At 42.0% G+C, this 16,920-nt stretch overlaps 1 pseudogene; it reads right to left on the reverse strand.

The window, feature by feature from the left end:
* Positions 1 to 9,365: 9,365 nt before the first annotated feature.
* Positions 9,366 to 12,423, reverse strand: LOC123497289 (disease resistance protein RGA5-like; annotated as a pseudogene).
* Between the last annotated feature and the right edge of the window lie 4,497 nt (positions 12,424 to 16,920).

Genomic DNA, 16,920 nt, shown 5'->3' on the forward strand with positions numbered 1-16,920 from the left:
AATATGATTGGTAAATGAATAGGTTGAGAAAGCAGTGATTTCAAGATAGTCGTCACATGATAGACTATAACATCCCAATTTTCCCTATCATAAATGAATGAGGTAACCATTAAGAATAAATATACTTTGCCTATGATAAATGACCTGTTTGACTAGTTGGAGGGAGCTACTGTGTTTTCTAAGATTAACCTTCGTTCCGGTTATCATCAATTGAAGATTCATGAGCAAGATATTCCAAGGACTACTTTTACTACAAGGTATGGGTTGTATGAATATACTGTTATGTCATTTGATTGACTAACGCTCCTGCATACTTCATGAATATGATGAACAAGGTGTTTATGAAGTTCTTGGATAAATTTGTGGTTGTTTTCATTGATGATATATTGGTGTTCTCCAAGAATAAGCAAGAGCATGAGGTGCATCTGCGTTTGGTATTGGAGAAATTGAGGGAACATCAATTGTATGCCAAGTTCAACAAATGTGAGTTTTGGCTGGATGAGGTAGCATTCCTTGGACATGTTGTGTCAGGTAATGGAGTTGCAGTTGATCCATCTAAGGTTTCTGCAGTTACGGAGTGGGAGACACCCACGACAGTTGGAGAGATTCACAGCTTTTTGGGACTTGCAGGTTGTTACAGGAGGTTTATTGAGAACTTCTCCAAAATTGCAAAGCCTATGACTGAATTGTTGAAGAAGGAGAAGAAGTTTGTTTGGACTGATGAATGTGAAGCCAGCTTTGAGGAATTGAAGCAGCGTTTGGTTACGGCACCAGTTTTAACTCTGCCAGACATACATAAGGACTTCCAGGTATATTGTGATGCTTCTCGTCAAGGACTTGGGAGTGTTTTCACGCAGGAAGGTAAAGTTGTTTCATATGCTTCACGTAAGCTTAAGAATCATGAGCATAATTATCCTACACATGATTTGGAGTTAGCCTTAGTTGTGCATGCCTTGAAAACTTGGAGGCCATATCTTATTGGTAATCATTGTGATATATTTACTGATCATAAGAGCTTGAAGTATATTTCTACTCAGAAGGATTTGAACCTCGGGCAGAGGAGATGGTTGGAGCTTATTAAGGATTATGATTTGAATGTGCAGTATCATCCTGGTAAGGTTAATGTTGTTGCTGATGCGTTGAGTCATAGGAGCCATGCTAATGAAATTAATATTGATAATATGCCACCGGAGTTATGTGAGCAGTTCAGGAATCTCAGGTTGGAGATGGTTCCTAAGGGATATTTAGCAACACCTGAGGTAAAGCCTACTTTGCTTGACAGGAACAGAGAAGCTCAAAAGGGTGATAAGGAGATTGCTGAGATAAAAGAGAACATGGTAAAAGGTAAGGCAGAAGGTTTCCATGAGGATGAACATGGAGCCATATGGTTTGAGAAGCATATTTGTGTACCTCAAGATGCAGATATCAGGAAGTTGATTCCTCAGGAGGCGCATGATTCACCATATTCTATTCACCCAGGTAATACTAAGATGTATTTGGATTTGAGGGAAAAAATTTGGTGGCCTAGCCTGAAGAGGGAAATTGCTGGATATATTGCAACATGTGATGTGTGCCAAAGAGTTAAAGCAGAACATCATAGACCAGCAGGTTTGTTACAACCATTGCCTATACCTTATTGGAAGTGGGATGAGATTGGTATGGACTTCATTACAGGTCTTCCCAAGACTCGGTCAGGTTATGATTCTATTTGGGTAGTTGTTGATCGTTTGACTAAAGTCGCTCACTTCATCCCAGTAAAGAGAACTTGTACCAGTGCTCAGCTAGCAAAGATTTATATGTCTAAAATTGTTTGTCTGCATGGAGCTCCAAGGAAGGTAGTGTCTGATAGAGGTACTCAGTTCACATCCAAATTTTGGCGTTAGTTGCATGAATCCTTGGGCACCAGGCTGGAGTTCAGTACAGCTTTCCATCCACAGACAGATGGGCAGACACAGAGGGTAAATCAGATTTTGGAGGAGATGTTGAGAGCTTGTGCTTTGGACTACGGGTCTAGTTGGGATGTTAATTTACCTTATGCAGAGTTCTCATATAAAAACAGTTATCAGGCTAGTCTGACGATGGCACCGTTTGAGGTATTGTATGGCAGAAAGTGCAGGACACCGTTGATGTGGGATGAGGCTGGAGAGCGTCAATTCTTTGGACCAGACTTGATCAGAGATGCTGAGGAGAAGGTCAAGTTGATTCGTGATAGACTGAAGATAGCGCAGTCCAGACAAAAGATTTATGCAGATGCAAAACGTAAGGAGGTGACATATGAGGTAGGAGACCGTGCATATCTTCGAGTTTCACCACTTCGTGGAATTAAGAGGTTTGGAATCAAGGGTAAGTTAGCACCATGTTTTGTGGGACCTTACAAGATCTTGGAGCATAGATGAGAGGTAGTTTATCAGCTGGAGTTGCCAGAATCCATGTGTTTCATGTATCTCGGTTGAAGAAGTGCCATGCAGAGATGATGGATGTTCCATTGAGGGACACGGTGCCACTTGAGGCAATTCAGTTGGAGAGTGATTTGAAATATGAGGAGAAGCCAATTAAGATTCTGGAGACAGCAGAGAGAGTTACTCGCACCAAGACAATTAAGTTATGCAAGGTTCAGTGGGATCATCATACAGAGGAGGAAGCTACCTGGGAACGAGAGGAAGATCTCAAGCAGGATCACCCACACCTATTTGCTAGCCTGCCCGAATCTCGAGGGCGAGATTCATCTTAAGGGGGGTAGGTTTGTAACATCCCAATTTTCCCTAAATTAGGATGTTATTAGATCATTCATATGCATATCATATTTCTATTGCACTATTTGTCTTTCTGCAATATTTCAAATCATTATGCAACCAAAGGCAATTTATTGGAGCGGAGATAATATGACTTCTCCCCTGTTTTAAAAATGTTCATAATGTGCATAATATTATTTCCAGTTCATCTAATATGTTCTGGTAATTTTTGTAAGCTCCAAAATATTTTATTTGTGTGTTATTTTACTGTTTGTGTGGCCTTTTGCATCAAAATGAATTTCTAAAATTGCATTAGGTGAGGAACTAGTGTTCCTGTAGTTTGTATTAGCAGTATATATTTTACTGTGTGTCTACATATTTTTATTTAGTTTTTATACTGTTGTTTTAGGTTTAGTTATTTACTGATGTAGTTTTTGTTAAAGAGAAAAAAAAAGGCAGCACGCAGCACAGCGCAGCGCCGCACCGCGGCCTAGCAAGCCAGCTAGCGAGCGGCCACCCAGCCAGCCCAGCAGAGCACCGCGCGTAGCCGCAGCCAACCTAACCGCCCGAAGCGGGACACCCTCGCTCTCAGCCCCTGACCAGCGGGCCCCGCACTGCGCCCCTACTCGTCTCCTTCCCCGAGCCGGACTGGAGCGCACCGTACATGCGACCGAGGCCGAGCCAGATCAACCCGATTCCCTGGTCCACCCCGAGCACCCTAGAGACGCCACGCGCGAGCTAAACCCTATGGGAACCCGACCGCAGCCTCCCCTCGTCCTCCTTTGACCACACGAAGCCGCTGGGGCGATTTGGATCTCGCACCGGAGCTCCGCTATCCGCCGTCTTCGCCGGAGGATTCCATCGCCGTAAGGGCACTTGAAGCCGCTCCAATTGTCACCGTTCGAACCCCCTCTCGACGCCGCTCTCGCTGACTCCTTCTCGTGGCCATAAACGCAGCAGGGGGCGAGGAACAAGCTCGACCGCCGCCGCCGGAGCCGCCGCATTCAGGTCTTCACCGCCGCCAGCACAGTCCGCCTCGCCGCTGTCCGACACCACCACCGCCTCGGCCAATCACCGCCGCACCCATCTGTCGCTTCGTATTTGCCGGAGCATCATCGGAGGAGCGCCGCTGCCGACGCCCGAGGCAGCCGCCGCCATCCTCTGTTTCTGGTGAGCACACGTGCCCAGCCAATCACGTGCTGCCATGTGGTAACCAGCTACAGTACACGCACGACTGTGCAGGAGTTTTCTGTTTTCTTTTGTTTTATTTTCAGATTTTAACTCTAACTTCAATTAGCTATAACTTCTATTCTGTATATCCAATTTAGGTAATTCTTTTTCCTGTGATCTCACAAAAATCAGCCCTTCATGACAGTACCAACTTTGCACATGTTTGCACTTTTCAAATATGAATTCGTTTGAATTCAAATCAAATCTCCCGGAGGCCGTAATTTCAAACCGTTTATCGGAATCGAGTGATTCTTTTTGCGTTGTGACCGTAGTGCTATTTAGGTGCTGTTAAGCTTCTGTTGTTGAGTTTTGAAAATGGGTTCCTTGCTGTTGGTTTTGTTTTGGTTCTTTTCGTGTTCCGGTGATTGATATGTTGAATTGTGTGAAACGCGTAGATTGTCCGGAGTGCGACGCGAACTATTGTCACGAGTGTGACTTTCTGAACCAGAACCAAGGCAAGTTACATGTTGATCATCCTTTACCTATTGTTTTCTATGCATGTAGTTATATCACACTATGAATATATGCATGTATAGGAGTATTATATATGTTGGCTATGCTGTTGAGCTATCTCTCGTCATTGCAGATCATGGTAGTTGTAGTTTTGCTATGCTTTGTAGACGGGGTTGGTTCGAGTATTCATTGAGCTTATGTGAGGATTATATATTTAACAAATTGAGTAGTAACTCAGGATTTAACTCACCTCTGGGCGGAAGTGGTATTGCTTGGTGTTGAGGGAAGGCATCATGGGGTCTTGCACCTTTTCTAAGGCCATGCGCTCATGAGAGTGCACCCTAAGTGGAATGCCGCCCAGCTTCAAAAAGATCAGACAGACTTAGTGACTAGTAGCTTCCATGTGCGGCCACTGGCTATATGGGCTCTGGCTTAGTTGATCAATTGTTGAACCCTGGCCCAGACAGTGTCGACAGATGTAGCATATGTAGGTGGGATGTGGCCGTCAGGTGGTTAAGGGAACCTCTTCTAAAAGACTTCGTATCAATCTTCGGATTGGGTCCAGTGGGTAAAGCGTAATAAACTCTGCAGAGTATTAAAACTAATCATGATTAGCTGTGCCCCCGGTTATCGGTAAATCTGAGCCACTATGCCATTACAGTTGTTTGATGATCTTGACAGATGTGACACTTAATAATATTTGTGGGCAACTTAATAAATGGTAGGTTGGAGTTGATTTTGCCAACTCAACCTTGTGCATTTAATTATAGTAATAAAAGAACTAGATAAAAATTTGACTATTAGGTAGTTATGAGGACAAAATCAGCTTTCCGCAAAAATAAACCCACAAGCCTTCCTTTTTATATACTATGCATATACATGTAGGTCTGCTATATTATTACTCCTATGTAACTTTCCAATACATTCAAAGTATTGACCTATATGGCTGCAACGTCTCATGTTGCAGGATATTCAGACGAAGAGTTGGGTACCGTTAGGGTCGCAAGTCTGCACTCAGCATCGCCAGTGGGCTATGATGGGACTCATCGTTATTTTCTGCTACTTTCCGCTGTTTGATTGAATAAAGCTAGCCAAGTGCTATGCAGATTGTTTTATTTTATATACTCTGGATCATACGTTGTAATAAATGATGCACTTGTTATTCTGGTATTCATCTATACTGTGTGTGCTAGCGAGTTCGATCCAGGGACTAGCACGGTAAGCACAGAGACTCAAATCCTTCGAGGTTTGGTCGTTACAGATGGTATCAGAGCAGTGTGTTGACTATAGGACGTGACCCTAGAAAATGGATTAGAAAAGCCATAGGAGTGAAAATTATTTTATAAACTAGCTATACTTCTTTCTGTTTATTAGTTAACCCCCTCAAGTATCTTGAAAAATTAAGTAGGAACTAGTGCTGAGACCACCATTCATGTTTGTTTTATATTGCAATGTTATCGTGTTTGTGTATCTGATTATGCCCACTTTCGTGGTATGAAGATACTAGATTGTTTGCTTGATTGGTAGTTTGTTTGTTAAATTATATCTTGTCAAAATTACTCGACCATATATAATATTATCATATTGTTTGCTGTTTGTGAGTGTTATTCGTTGTTGTGTTTTTTTGGCTTGATCATATTATGCATATGGGTAGAATATATTTATATATACGTAGCTTTTGGCCCTATTATATCTATAACTCATCTATTCTTGCCAACCAAAACCCTTAGTGTGCCTATTAGAGTGATTTCTCCAGGAGATGAGATGATAGCAGGTGTTGGTTGTCATCAGTTGACCTTGTCTATTGGGAAGCATGTGTTTCCTACAGATTTGATTATATTAAAGTCACAAGCCTGGATATTATTTTGGGTATGGATTGGTTGCAGCTATATAAAGGTCATATTGATTGTGCTAGTCGATCTATTATTCTCAGAGCACCAGGAGGGAAGAGGATCAAATATGTATGTAAGTATGAGCATAATCAGGTGCAGATGAACTCTCTTAAGGGGGGTGGCCTGGAAGAGGTGCCAGTTGTGAGGGATTATCCAGATGTGTTTCCAGAGGAGCTGCCAAGTATGCCACCAGATAGAGATATTGAGTTTGTTATTGATTTAATACCCGACACTGGACCTATTGCAAAGAGACCGTATAGAATGCATCCTCAAGAGTTGGAGGAATTGAAGAAGCAGATAAGGGAATTGCAGGCACAAGGATTTATTCGCCCAAGTTCATCACCTTGGGGAGCTCCAGTTTTGTTTGTGGAGAAGAAGGATGGGACTTTGAGGGTGTGTGTTGATTATCGTTCGTTGATGAGGTAACCATTAAGAATAAATATCCTTTTCCTATGATAAATGATATGTTTGACCAGTTGGAGGGAGCTACTGTGTTTTCTAAGATTGACCTTCGTTCTGGTTATCATCAATTGAAGATTCGTGAGCAAGATATTCCAAAGACTACTTTTACTACAAGGTATGGGTTGTATGAATATACTGTTATGTCATTTGATTGACTAACGCTCCTGCATACTTCATGAATATGATGAACAAGGTGTTTATGGAGTTCTTGGATAAATTTGTGGTTGTTTTCATTGATGATATATTGGTGTTCTCCAAGAATAAGCAAGAGCATGAGGTGCATCTGCGTTTGGTATTGGAGAAATTGAGGGAACATCAATTGTATGCCAAGTTCAACAAATGTGAGTTTTGGCTGGATGAGGTAGCATTCCTTGGACATGTTGTGTCAGGTAATGGAGTTGCAGTTGATCCATCTAAGGTTACTGCAGTTACGGAGTGGGAGACACCCACGACAGTTGCAGAGATTCGCAGCTTTTTGGGCCTTGCAGGTTGTTACAGGAGGTTTATTGAGAACTTCTCCAAAATTGCAAAGCCTATGACTGAATTGTTGAAGAAGGAGAAGAAGTTTGTTTGGACTGATGAATGTGAAGCCAGCTTTGAGGAATTGAAGAAGCGTTTGGTTACGGCACCAGTTTTAACTCTGCCAGACATACATAAGGACTTCCAGGTATATTGTGATGCTTCTCGTCAAGGACTCGGGAGTGTTTTGACGCAGGAAGGTAAAGTTGTTTCATATGCTTCACGTAAGCTTAAGAATCATCAGCATAATTATCCTACACATGATTTGGAGTTAGCCTTAGTTGTGCATGCCTTGAAAACTTGGAGGCCATATCTTATAGGTAATCATTGTGATATATTTACTGATCATAAGAGCTTGAAGTATATTTTTACTCAGAAGGATTTGAACCTCAGGCAGAGGAGATGGTTGGAGCTTATTAAGGATTATGATTCGAATGTGCAGTATCATCCTGGTAAGGCTAATGTTGTTGCTGATGCGTTGAGTCATAGGAGCCATGCTAATGAAATTAATATTGATAATATGCCACCGAAGTTATGTGAGCAGTTCAGGAATCTCAGGTTGGAGATGGTTCCTAAGGGATATTTAGCAACACTTGAGGTCAAGCCTACTTTGCTTGACAGGATCAGAGAAGCTCAAAAGGGTGATAAGGAGATCGCTGAGATAAAAGAGAACATGGTTAAAGGTAAGGCAGAAGGTTTCCACGAGGATGAACATGGAGCCATATGGTTTGAGAAGCGTATGTGTGTACCTCAAGATGCAGATATCAGGAAGTTGATTCTTCAGGAGGCGCATGATTCACCATATTCTATTCACCCAGGTAATACTAAGATGTATTTGGATTTGAGGGAAAGATTTTGGTGGCCTAGCCTGAAGAGGGAAATTGCTGGATATATTGCAACATGTGATGTGTGCCAAAGAGTTAAAGCAGAACATCAGAGACCAGCAGGTTTGTTACAACCATTTCCTATACCTTATTGGAAGTGGGATGAGATTGGTATGGACTTCATTACAGGTCTTCCCAGGACTCGGTCAGGTTATGATTCTATTTGGGTAGTTGTTGATCGTTTGACTAAAGTCGCTCACTTCATCCCGGTAAAGACAACTTATACCAGTGCTCAGCTAGCAAAGATTTATATGTCTAAAATTGTTTGTCTGCATGGAGTTCCAAGGAAGGTAGTGTCTGATAGAGGTACTCAGTTCACATCCAAATTTTGGTGTCAGTTGCATGAATCCTTGGGCACCAGGCTGGAGTTCAGTACAGCTTTCCATCCATAGATAGATGGGCAGACAGAGAGGGTAAATCAGATTTTGGAGGATATGTTGAGAGCTTGTGCTTTGGACTACGAGTCTAGTTGGGATGATAATTTACCTTATGTAGAGTTCTCATATAATAACAGTTATCAGGCTAGTCTGAAGATGGCACCGTTTGAGGTATTGTATGGCAGAAAGTGCAGGACACCGTTGATGTGGGATGAGGCTGGAGAGCGTCAATTCTTTGGACCAGACTTGATCAGAGATGCTGAGGAGAAGGTCAAGTTGATTCGTGATAGACTGAAGATAGCGCAGTCCAGACTAAAGATTTATGCAGATGCAAAACGTAAGGAGGTGACATATGAGGTAGGAGACCGTGCATATCTTCGAGTTTCACCACTTCGTGGAATTAAGAGGTTTGGAATCAAGGGTAAGTTAGCACCACGTTTTGTGGGACCTTACAAGATCTTGGAGCATAGAGGAGAGGTAGCTTATCAGGTGGAGTTGCCAGAATCCTTGTCAGGAGTTCACGATGTGTTTCATATATCTCAGTTGAAGAAGTGCCATGCAGAGATGATGGATGTTCCGTTGAGGGACACGGTGCCACTTGAGGCAATTTAGTTGGAGAGTGATTTGACATATGAGGAGAAGCCTATTCAGATTCTGGAGACAACAGAGAGAGTTGATCGCACTAAGACAATTATGTTATGCAAGGTTCAGTGGGATCATCATACAGAGGATGAAGCTACCTGGGAACGAGAGGAAGATCTCAAGCAGGATCACCCACACCTATTTGCTAGCTAGCCCAAATATCGAGGGCGAGATTCATCTTAAGGGGGGTAGGTTTGTAACCCAATTTTCCACACTACTAATCTTCTCGCTTGTATCTTCACTGAATGTAACACAAACATCCTCAAGCGACGGAAGGTTCTCTAAACCCAATGCAAAATCACCAAACTGGAATAATGTGTCCTCCACATCCTGAAAATCTAATTTGAGGGTTTGGAGACTTTGCATGGCTCCTCGTCCAAACCTCGACTCCATGGTGTCACTCTTGACACTGAACATCTTTAGACATAAAAATGGATAAGCAATGCCAGTGGTCGATCAACCGTTTTCTCTGCCTTGTGTAGGTTTCTCCACTTCTATGACCAGTTCAGAGAGAGACACTATATATGCTCCCGAGAACTTGAAGGTCCTCCTCTCCTAATGTTTTCAGTGTGATACTTAGGAAGAACAGGTAAGACATGGAGCACATCCATCTTGGCACTGCATAAGTGATGCTATTAAGCATGTGGATTAACAACAATTGTGTTAGTTGAGCAAAGGTTGACGACAGCTCTTCTTCTATTTTGCTAGACCTTATGTCCAACACTTGCAGAAATTGTAGATTCCCGATCTCTTTCGGGATATTAGTGATAGATGTACCCCTTAAATTCAAATATCTCAAGTGAAACAAATTGCATATATCATTCCAATGGGTATTATACACTTCAAATTCAGCTAAATCTAATACACGCAGGACTGGGAAACACAAGAGTCCTGGCAGCAAACTAAAAGCTGGAGTAAACACAGTAAGTGACCTCACGTGGGACAAGCTCACGGTTGCCAGCTGATTACCAACTTCTTCATTCCTGGTCTGCAAGGACAATCGGCGTATCTTACTTGGTAGATACTCTAACTGCTGACAATCTAGTGTTGTTAGAAAATTCTCCTCATGTGACAAATAAGTGATGAAGTCACGAACCATATCATGCACACGACGAAGGCTATTTAAATATGAAGGCTGGACCAAGTTTATATTAAGTAGCTCCTTCAACTAATCCTCTCCTACTTCATATAAGCTCCTCCCTTGTTCTTTTTTCACAAAACCTTCACCAACCCATTTCCAAATCATTTGTTCTGCTTCAATCTCATAATCCTCTGGATACAAACCAAGATGCAGTAAGCAAGTCTTTAGGTGTGGAGGTAGGCCAGAGTAACTTACAGATAATATTCTCCTCATGTTATTCACATCATCATGATTATTGTCTAGCCCCAAACTGATGGATTTGTACACCTTGGACCAATACTCATGTGTATGTGTTGTTCCCTTTTCACTAGACAGCAAGCTGCCTATCGCAAGGATAGCTAGCGGAACTCCCCCACATCTTTTTAAAATTCTCTCAGATACTTCAACCAATTGATTAGGTGGTGACTTGTTCTCCATCTCATATATTCTTTGATAGAACAACTTTCTTGAGTCGACAACAGAAAGAGGTTTCAGCCGACCACCAGCTTGCAGGGAAACATAAAGAACCCGAGTTGTTGTGATTACTCTACTTCCGTATCCATTCTCAATCAATGCATACTTGATATTTTCCCAGACGGATTTATCCCATATGTCATCAATAACTATCAAGTACCTTCAATTGATATTGAAACACATATATTACATAAGAGTTGGAGTGAAATGCACCACTAGTCTACGAACTCAAATTGATTGCACACTTTAGGGCAACAACTCAAGAAGTGATCGGATTTAATCCGCAAACTCGTTGATTTGGCCTAAAATGTGCAATCAGTTTGAGTTCATGGACCAGTGGCGCATTTAATTGGGCAGAATTGAGCTGTGTAATAAAGTCTACCAACTTTTCTTCGACAAATTAAAACTGGGAGATAATTTTACTTCGCCGGCCTCTACACCAACTAGGGACGATGCGTACAACCTTTTTAAGCATGAGTACTAAGATTTTTAAATCTTGGTTACACACCAAGCCTAGTCCTCAAGGATAAATGCATGAGTGTAAGGAAAGCATGGTCCTCAAGAACAAATAGGAACCTAATTCACCTCCGTGAGGATTTGAACTCAGGTGTTGGGTTTGTACATCCACTCCCCAACCATTTGAGCTATGCTGATTCCCAAAGCTTACCAACTTAAATGGCAAAGAAAATAAAAACTTGAGAGGTCTGCACTATTGTAATTTCCAGAGGCATCCATATACGGAACATTGAGGAACACATATTCACAAACGTACCTCTTGTTTTCAAGGAATGTTCTTATCTCACTGATGAGTTGTTGCTTGCCCCATGATGCTTCATTAATGTTCTGGTACATCTACTTGTCAAGTTGATGGAGCATGCTCTTGAAAATATGCTTCATATTAGGATTAAGAGACACGGAAACAAAGGCCGCACAATCGAATTGCAAATTTTGCTTTTGAATACTGATTTGCACTCTGAGCTTCTTATACACTGCATTGGCAAGGGTTGTCTTGCCCAATCCACCAAATCCAACAATATAGACCACTTTTAGACATTTCTCCGAAACCTCATCTCCCTCCGTCAGCATCTTGATTACCTCAATGCTCTTCTCGTCAGTGCCAATGAGCTCCGTGGCCTTTCTATACAAGGCTACTAGGCGAAGGGTGTCAATAGCTGGACCAACGGGCTTGGCAGCAGCCACATTGTCAACCTTGTACCTATCACTCCGGTCACTGACCTCCTTGATGCGGCTCTTGATGTCTTTGATATCGATGCCGATCTTGTGGCGAATCTTGCCCTTGGTCAACAGGCTGAGGCTCTTATCAATGAAATTCCTGAAGCTATGGGACTTATCTGGTCGGCCATCGGTTTCGATGCGCACCATGAACTTGTTGATGCTATCTTCTAGGCCATATGACAAGTCCCTCACAGCCTTGGCCCAAATCTTGACTTGGATGTCCGGTGGCTGGTCGATTGGAGCCTCAGAAATCCTGAGGAGAGAGGTCTCCATGCTCTCCATCTCGGCTTTGAGGAACATGATCTCGCCCGTGACACCCCTCTGAAGGTTGTACTCCTTGGTGATTAGGTCGGCCAGCTTGGGCAGGAGGGTGCCCATCGCGCCAATCACCGCCTGGGCCATGCCCGGCCTGCGCTATAGCTCAGCCTCTCAGCCAGCCGCTGGTGTTTGCGGAAGTAGCAGAGGGAAGACGGTGGTGGCGATCTATTGCATTGATGAAGAACTTCGTCTTGCACTACATTGCCTAAAGAACGGCAACATGATTAGTCAGGAGCATGAAGTCCAAACTTCGGTAGAAATTCAGAATGAAGTCAAACAGACAGACCCCAATGAAAGGTGAAAGAAGTGGGGATGGAGACCTGTCTTGAATTGAGAGAGAGAGTTGGAGAGTGAAGCAGTGAGCGTACTGATGGGGAAATAAACTTTTCGAAAAGCTGATGGGGAAATTATGGAGCTTGGTCTTCAGTTTCAAAGCAGATATACAACAATCTGAAAGAAAGAAAAATATGAGTGGTAAATGAATAGGTTGAGAAAGCAATGATTTCAACATAGTCGTCACATGACAGCCTAACAACAATTACATATCATGCTGGAACTTAACAGCATCCTAAACATGACTAAGAAGCAGCAGCCACAGCAGTTTCTTAAGTTAACAAGCTACAGATCATGCGAGAAGAGCATATGCGAAAGCACCCAATTTACAGTATCAGGAGAATTTTTTCTCAAGGGGGAGATGGTGATTACCTAGAGCATCCTCAGAAGCCTGCGTGTGAGCTCGGAGTCAACAGATGAGCACTGTGAAAGCAAGATGAAGCTCAGATCTGAATCAGTCGTCCTCATACGAGGAGTTAAAGTATGCGGGAATCTGACTGGTTTGTTTGTTTCTAACGTGTCTGCTGTCAAAGTGCAGTCTACGCATTCATGAAAAGAATACCCCCAGCCTTCGTTTGAAGCGCTCACACATTTTTAAATTCTAACCCTATTTTTCCCCGAAAATGGTTGAGTAAATCATAATAGAAAGAGAGTCTCTCCTGTTTTACAGAATTAAGATACAAAAGGAGCATTTTCCGATCTTAGATGTGCCACGATTTCATATTCCAATATTTACATTGGTAAACAGATTGACAACTGAGTGATTATGCACATCACCTCCGATTTTGTATGAGTTAGGAAGTTTTGCATCAAAACTGGAGATGAAATAATGTGGCAGACAGTCTTGGTATCAGAAAAATACAGCAGACATTATTAAAAAGAATTGTTTTCATACTTTATAGAAAGTGTGTGTGTGTGCACGCGCGCACGCGCGCGCGCGAGAGAGAGAGAGAGAGAGAGAGAGAGAGAGATTGGGGCTTGGGCTGTAGTATACTACAGAACCCAAGGTCCAATATGAGGCTCATACTAGTACTATATAATACAACAACCTTGTCTCTTTGAACACAATTCGAGGTTTAAGACAGAGTACTCTGTAGACTACTCCGTGCATCATTACACGAGTAAGAAATTTCAAGTTTTCTGGAGGAGAGTACTTACAGGATTTCTGCCATGTTACAGTTAACTAGTGGGGTGCCATCCATGTGATGGAGTCTGCTATTTGCAAACTCTATTGTCATAGTGAAGAAACCACGTTCCATGGTGGATGCGAGCATGCCAAAAAAATCTGGGCATCGGTGCTGGAACAGAGAGAGGGCTCAAGTTGCCAAGGCTGCATCCAGTCACTTGGGCTAGTGATTTTACTATGGACGATGCAGTGTCCAAAGATGATAAGGCTTATATGATCACACTACTCTGGCGCATTTGTTAAGCAGAAATAGATTTGTGCATGGAGAGCAGTATGAACATATCAGATCTTTACTGCTTGTGGATGAACTGGTGTCCAATCTTGAGCTCCCTATTTCGGCATCAAGTTCTGTAGGCCGGCCGACACGCTGGACGCCTTCTCCCCAAGCCTGGACGATTATTAACATTGATGGTTCTCTTGATGTTGCAAACCGAACTGCTGGGTCTGGTTATGTCTGGCGAGAAAGTGTCACGGTCTTATGGAGGAAGGCTGTATCAGGCAGCTGGTAGTGGTGGATACATTTATCAGGGAACTCTTGACTGCCAGAGTGGGAAATAGAAGCAGCTGTCAACAGAAATGTTCACCAAGCCATTGCTCAAACTGATTGCTCCGCCTTACTCTTCCTGTGGCATACTAGCAGGGCAGGGGTGCTCCATCAGAAGGAAGGTCCACATTCTGAACGAACTGAAAATTTGGAGCTGATCCTTTCAGGGTTTCAAGCTTCTTCATATTAACCGTGAGGCAAAATTTTCTCCACACTTGTGTACTCCCTTTGTAAAGAAATATTAGAGCGTTTACATCACTAAAATAATGATCTAAACGCTCTTGTATTACTTTACAGTGAGTAACAAAGAAGCTCTTAGCATTGTTTCTGCTTCTTGATATGATGTAAGTCATGAATTTCTTTCCTGATTAAAGTTATTCAATCAAAGGTGTAATCCGTACATTGGGCAATAAAGAGCCTGATTACTATCAGAAAACAATTTCAAGGTAATTTTTTGTTGAAACCCAATGGCAGAGTAAACAAATGTGCAACAATAGGTGAGTATATATGGAAAACATAAAGAGACAAACAAAACAAGAAGAAAAGGTAACGACCAGACTTGTAGTACTGTATTGTATATCGTAACACACAATTAATTTGCATGTCTTTTTTTTAGAAAAGGAGGATGGCCCCCGGCCTCTGCATCTGGGCGATGCATACGGCCACTTTATTAATTATTATTAGGTGTGACAATTGAAGAGATTTAATACAAAAGTAATATGATGAAAGCAATCTGTAACAAAATGCTGTCGATATAAACCATAAAGTTCTTATAAGACAAAATGGGGTGAAGCAAGCCAGTGGCTGACTGGCTGTTAGCGTTGGATGGGCACAACTGGAGCAGTGGTATTTAATGCAGGAAATAACCCATTAAACTTACATGGGTAAAGAAGGGGCATTTTAGATGTGTCAAGATTTCTCATTCTAAACAGATCGACATCTGAGTGATTATGCGACATCACCTCCACTTCTATATGAATTAGGCAGTTTTGGATCAAAGTCAGATATTAAAAAAAAACTAGCAGATAGTCTTGGTATCAGAAATGTAGCATGCATTATTAAAACGAAGTGTTTTAATACTTTCTAGAAAGCGAGAGAGCGAGAGAGAGGGATTGGGGCCTGGGCTGTAGTATATTACAGGAACCAAGGTCCGATCTGTGGCCCATACTAGTATACCATATTACAACAAGCTTGTCTCTTTGAACACAATTCGAGGTTGAAGGCAGAGTACTCTGTAGACTACTCCGTGCATCATTACACAAGTTAGAAATTTCGAGTTTGTGGAAGTTACCTAATGTGCCGTACTAAGTCAGCTACAGTTATTTTGGGGCGGAGGGAATATTTGCAAACTCTATTGTCGTAGTAAAGAAACCATGTTCCAAGCCATGGTGGAATGCGTGCACGCAAAAAAGTTCTGGGCATCGGGCCCTCGAACCGGGACAGAAGGGTCTAGACGAACCGGGACAAATGCCCCACGAGGCCCGGCTGGCCCCCTGGGCGCATGAACCGGGACGTATGCCCCCCATGGGTCCCGTTTCGTGACTGAACCGGGACTAATGGGCTAGCTAGGACCCAACCAAAGCCCTGTTTTCTACTAGTGTTAGTCATGTGAACCTTTTTGTACGGTGTGTCAGGTCTCTTGTTTTATCTTAAGCTTTCGTGAGGCAGTGGCCGTAATGGCAGTAAGATGTTTTTTCTTCCAGGGTTTTTCGCATGATAGTACTCCACTGGTCAGTGGAGGCATCCTGCAATTGTAGGTACCCTCAGAATGTTGTTATAGTCGTAAGCTCCCCAAAGTATCAGTCATGTAATTAACCATATCATCTATGAAATAATAGTGACAGAACCCCTAAGAAACTTGTTTGCCTAGAAGACAACTTTAATTCTATCGATTATATATATTTTATACAAAGTCGGAACGGTTGGATAAGTGCCTAAAAAAGAAGGTTTACCTCTCATTTGTATTTTTGGATTTATCCTTTGATGGGTAAGTGCCATAATGGAAAAAATTACCGAGGAAAGGATAGTCCTGTTGTTTTTTTAAATCTTTAAGGTGAAATGTGTCAAAACTAACTAATGTCAATTATATTACAAACACGATTAGATTGTGCATAGTGGATGCATATTTTAAACGACGAACATTACAAATGTAACATGAGTTTGTTATTAATATTTAACAACGTTATCACATCATGTTGTCATAAGTTATTAAAACTATATTAGCTCTGAATGTGATATGATAAAAATGAGTTAAAAATAAGCATAAAGGTTTAGTATAAACATGTTCAAATTGTGGCTCCTCAACCTCACAAACCATTTTTGGATTTATCCTTTGATAGGTGGGTGCCATAATGGCAAAAATTACCTAGGAAAGGACAGTCCTGTTGATTTTATTAAAAATTCTTATTCTAGAATTTTCTATTCAAGAAGCCTAATCATAATCAAGACATCACTATCAGGATATTTTCAAGACCATAAATTCATACCAAAAATGTATAAACTCTATTTATGCAAGTAT

This window comes from Aegilops tauschii, chromosome 2, assembly GCF_002575655.3.
Source record: "Aegilops tauschii subsp. strangulata cultivar AL8/78 chromosome 2, Aet v6.0, whole genome shotgun sequence".
Classification (NCBI taxonomy): Eukaryota; Viridiplantae; Streptophyta; class Magnoliopsida; order Poales; family Poaceae; genus Aegilops; species Aegilops tauschii.